The following is a 6,000-nucleotide window of genomic DNA, read 5'->3' as shown; positions in this document are numbered from 1 at the left end:
TGTTGTTGTCCTTTTTTTTTTTTTTCTTTGTTAATCACTTTCTCTATATTTCTCTAACCTTTATAGACAATGTGACACTGGCTCAGCATAACACAACACCATTTATGTATCTGCAGATTTTCTACCAGGATATTGTAACCTTGAAGGTTTATCTAATAAAACTGATACAGATAACATAGGATTCCTGTGTAATTGCATTCAGCATAGGATTTAAAATCACGCCTTGAGTGTAGCATAGGTTCATTTAAAGGAACCCCTCCTCCTAAATGCTCTATGCTTGCATTTAACCACTCACAGGCCATACATACAAAATCATAAGGAAATAAATGCTACGTTTGCAGAAATTGACTCTGAACCAGTGAAATCTTTATTTTATGGTCATCATAAATGTAGGACATAAAACTGCAGTCTTTTGAACATTCGTTATCAAGTGAAATGTAGTTTATGGTTAGTTTTATGACCCTCTCTGTTTGACCCTTTCCTTGCTGAGCAGCCTTCCTTGGAGATGGTATCCCAAAAGACTACATACAAGAGCTTGTCACTCTCAGATACAAGAACTTTATTTAATTTTAGAAGAGATGTCTTGTCTACCCATCCCCAGAACCTAAATGCATTACTACGTGTAAGGTTTCATCCACCGATGCTGGACCAGGCATGATTATGGTAGAAGGTATGTCACCAAGCTTCCATTCAGGGAGGCCTTCACAGCGACTGGAGGGTAAGTGTTAACTGAATAGTAATTGTGTGCTGCTGCCCTTTGTCAGTTAGTTCTATAGGTTTATGTTGGTAATAGCAGGATGTTGCAGTATCATGTGAGTTATTGCTGTAACATTTCACGTGCAATTCATAACGGAGTTTCTCCAACAAACAGTTTAAAGGGACGGCAGTGGGAGATTTCTCAATATGCCGCCGCCATTTGTAAAGGGAGCGTGGAGTAATCTCAAATGGATTGTGCCTGTATTCATGGGAATTACCACATTTTTTTCTGAACACACCGCAAATGTTTCCACATCTATAATAAATGAAATCCAGGGATCCTGGTCTACAAGGATCTGGTGTTAATGAGGTTAAACATTCTATAACACTGTGTTTAGCCATAAATCACCATTCTAAAAACTGTGTATTTTATTTTATGTTAGGAGACGGTAATCTCTTTGAAAAGAAAGAATGCAGTTTAAAATCAGATTGACCTGTAGCTTGGTGTCCTCTGTGGTGGTTATCCATCATTTTATGGCAGTGTGTCATCCTGCACTCTCTCTACAAATCCATTATTTAGTATAACGTCTTTTTAATGACGATTACGATAATTCCAAAACAAACTTATTAAAATATTGAATGATTTCTGTACAGAGCAGGTGCTGGCTCATTTCTCACTAAGTAGTTTAAAAATAAAAATGCAATCTAATGTGAAGTTGTATGGCTCCATGAAAAGTCAATCTTCTAGTTTGTACGGCTCTAGAGAGGAGAAACTAAACATGCATTGCATCATGTAAATCTTAAAGGTTCTTGTAGAGTTTTCCCTATAAAGGAGAGCTGTTACTTCTCTGGAATTCACACCATTGAATAAAACGTTGGAAATTGCCTATAGCTTGCTTTTATTTTTTCCTTTTTTAATGACCGAACTTTAATTCCCTATTTAATTGTATTTTCCACGCATCACGAATACATATGTGAAATATGAGCTAATGAAACATACTACTCAGGATTGGTTTGAAACAATTCCCTTCTACATATGTATTTTCTGAATAACCGCTCCACCTGCTCCACCTGCTCCATCTCACTTCAAACAGCACAGAGAATTGGAAGATTTGCTGGTGTCACTAATTACAGATTTATGGCAGGAACTAGCCTGCACCCCTCTCTCCTTTGTGATGAATGAAATAGACAGGACGATGCAGTTATTTTAACTATCAAAGATTGAGGACACAGAATATGGCATGGCCATGAATCTATTCGCAGGAGAGACCTCTTTAGGTGGTTCTACGGCTCTGTCACAGTGCTATCTCCGGCAAGTGTCTCATTCTTGCTGGGTGCAATAAGGAACCGAGAGATGATGTCTGTCGGTGGTATTAGGGAGGATTGCTGTATTTGGAGAGGTTTCCCCAGGCAGAACCAAGCACGTTACAAAGTGGTAGGAACAAGCTGGGACTGGGTGACGGCAGTGCTGAAACCCTGGAGAGAAGGTAAGTAACCCCTTAGCAGTATCTAAATAGATATTGGTGTAATAAATATATGCAGGGTGATTTGGTAAAGTGAATTTTAAATTTAGGGTCAGCGTAGCAAATTTTTCTACTCTATTTTGACTAAATTTGAAATGATCGAATTCCATTTTGGTTTAGAATTCTGAAGGTGTTGAAATTTAAGTGCACTGTACAGTAAAGAAACACTCCAAGAACCAAAACCGCTACAGCTAGTTGTGTTTTTGCTGGCAGAAGCTGCCTAAATGTGTGTTTGATTAGTTAAAGGGACACTATAGTCACCAGAATAACTACAGCTTATTGCATTTGTTCTGGTGAATAGAATCATTACCATCAGGCTTTTTGCTGTAAACACTGTCTTTTCAGAGAAAATGCAGTGTTTACATTACAGCCTAGTGATAACTTCACTGGCCACTGCTCAGATGGCTGTTAGAGATCCTTCCTGGGTCATGGCTGCCTAAAATGCATCCAAACATTCAGCAGTGTCTCCTCCCTCTGCATGCAGACACTGAACTTTCCTCAGAGATTGATTGATTCAATTCATCTCTACGAGTAGATGCTGATTGGCCAGGGCTGTGTTTGAATTATGCTGGCCCTGCCCCTTATCTGCCTCCTTGTCAGTCTCAGCCAATCCTATAGGGAAGCATTGTGATTGGATCAGGCTGCCACTTCTAATGATGTCAGCAGACTGCTTGTTTTGAGGCAAACAGCATGCAGAGTTACAGCTTCAGGCTTGAATACAGTAAGATTTTGCTATATTTATGGAGGCGTGAGGGGCCCAGGGGGGCTAGATGATGGTTTTAACACTATAGATTCAGGAATACATGTTTGTAGTGATCCTTTAATTGTATAAATGGATCTATAGACATTGTTGCAGAAGAGGAGGGGAGGCCTGTAACCGATACATTTCTCAATATATTTGCTAGATAGTCACAGCTTGGTTCTTTCTTTCTTTTACCATAAATTCAGCATTTTGAGTTTTTAATTCAACTGTAATGAATTAAGCCACTTTGCTAAATGAATTATACTGCATAAAACATTTTGCAATGTTACACTGAAAGGTTTTTAAAGTTGTGTTTAGTCCAGAATTGTCAGTAAGGAATTTAACCCCTTAAGGAACAAACTTCTGGAATAAAAGGAAATCATGACATGTCACGTGTCCTTAAGGGGTTATACAGCGTTTCATAGCAAAGTACTTTAGGCACATTGAAATTGTTTAGAATTTCTGAAGATTTAAAATAAAATTTTAAAAAATGTAATATTGTGCATTTAACCCCTTAAGGACAGAGCTTCAGAAGCTTGTCTTTCACTTAATGACAACGGCATTTTTTGCTATTTGCGTTCAACTGCAATTTGCATTTTACTAATTTATTGCACCGACACATATTATATACCGTTTTTTAAAGGACAGAAAGGGCTTTAATTTGATGTAACACATGTATATATAAATGCTTATTTATTATAAAAAAATACAGAAATATGCAAAAAAATGAATTTTTGTGTGTTTTTTTTTACAGTTTTTGCAATAATAATGTGTACATAATTAGTGCAGGTTAAGGAAAGTAATTAAAAATAAATTCATTTAGTTGTTCTGAATTACAGAATATATAATGTGTCTGGGATTTTCAGTTTTTTTTGGTAGTTACAGGTCACAAAGCACAAGGAGTAAAATAAACTTTTTATGTGGAGCGATTTTAGAATTTGGTATGTTTGTCTTGTAAGCCTAATAGCCATAAAAGAAAACAAAATTGCCACACAAAAGTATATATTTATATAAAGTAGACACCACAGGCTATTTACCTAAGGTTGTTTTGACACTTTCTACGTAGCCATTTTACCGCCAACCTCTGCTAAATATTGGAGTAAAATTGTGTTTTTTGGGGGTTTTCGCACACAAACTTATAACAAAGAACTTCTCATGTGTATTTTGTAAATTTGGTGTGTGCTATTCCTGTACAAAGTTTTATTATGTGTTCAGTTACTTCTGCTGAGTACAACGGTACCCCCATTGTATGTCTTTGGCACTATTTCGTGAAGCTACAGTGCCATATAGGAGACCTGTCCTTTTCAGTATTCACAGTAGAATTTTGAGAGACGGATTTAATGAGCCTATGCTTCCATTTGGGGTATTATAGTAGTTTGACTGTTCAAAAAAACCCCACAAAGGCCTACCATTTGTAAAAGTAGACACTCCAGGGTATCTCGTAAGATGCATATTGTGCCTTAACATGCCCCCATTTTTTTACCATTACATGCCAAAGTATGTGGTAAAAAATAATTTTGTGCATATTTTACATACGGATTGCATTTTTGCTGGGCATTTTGTATATTTCATGTGTGCCACTAAGTTCAAACCCCCCAAATTATGCTCAGCTAAGTCTTCTGAGTAAAAGGACACCCCCATTGTATGTCTATGGCACTATTTCGTGAAGCTACAGTGCCATACAGGAGACCTGTCCTTTTCAGTATTCACAGTAGAATTTTGAGAGACGGATTTAATGAGCCTATGCTTCCATTTGGGGTATTATAACAGTTTTACTGTTCAAAACACCCCACAAAGGCCTACCATTTGTAAAAGAAGACACTCCAGGGTATCTCATAAGGTGCATATTGTGCCTTAACATGCCCCCATTTTTTTTACCATTACATGCCAAAGTATGTGGTAAAAAATAATTTTGTGCATTTTTTACATACGGATTGCATTTTTGCTGGGCATTTTGTATATTTCATGTGTGCCACTAAGTTCAAACCCCCCAAATTATGCTCAGCTAAGTCTTCTGAGTAAAAGGACACCCCCATTGTATGTCTATGGCACTTTTTTGTGAAGCTACAGTGCCATATAGGAGACCAAGCCATATCAGTTTTGACCGAACTTTGAATTTTGACGCCGGGCCTATGTGCAATTTCCAAGCATCTTTGCAGGTTTTAAATTCAAACTACCCCACAAAGGCCTACCATTTCTTAAAGTAGACACCCCAGGGTATTTCAAAAGGCATATTTTGAACCTTAGCGTGGGATCATTTTTCCGCTAGCTTGTACCAGGTGTAGTGGTAATAAGCGTTTTTTCTGCCTTTTTGACACACAAAGTGAGTTTGCACAGTATATTTTGCAAACCTTATGTGTACTACCACTGTATAATACTTCATATGTTGCTCAGCTATGTCTGCTGAGTACAAAAATACCCCCGTATGTACCTTTGCCAGGTATATGTGGACATCGGAGGGGCACATTTGGGACAGAGCCATTCCATTTTTTTTTCAAATTTTGAATTTTTACGCTGTGCCCATGTCCCATTTTAGAGTATTTTACCAGGCTATATAAACCAAATACCCCATAAAGCCATACCATTTCTTAAAGAAGACATCCCAGGGTATTTCAAAAGGCATATTTTGAACCTTAGCGTGGGATCATTTTTCCGCTAGCTTGTACCAGGTGTAGTGGTAATGAGCGTTATTAAATGTATTTTTTTACTTTTTAAAACTTTTTTTACTTTTTAAAACTATTTTTTAAACTTTTGTTTTGATTATTCATTTTTTTTAAGTTTCCTAAACTTTCGTAAAACTTTTTTTTACAGATTTAACATTTTTCTAAGCTTTTTTTTTTTACGTTAACCCCTAACTAGCAGTAAGCAGCACTAACAGTAAATTCCCCATTTTCCCATAACTCCCACCCACCCCAGCTAGCAAAATATTTAATTATACAATATTTAAATTAGTTAATTAAATAAATTTAACCCCTGAGGGTTAAAAAATAAATAAAAGTTAATCGTCAGGGGTTAAAAAAAAAATTAGAACAGTATAAT

The sequence above is a fragment of the Pelobates fuscus genome, chromosome 12 (assembly GCF_036172605.1).
Source record: "Pelobates fuscus isolate aPelFus1 chromosome 12, aPelFus1.pri, whole genome shotgun sequence".
Lineage (NCBI taxonomy): Eukaryota > Metazoa > Chordata > Amphibia > Anura > Pelobatidae > Pelobates > Pelobates fuscus.
Note: the sequence above shows the minus strand (reverse complement) of the source record.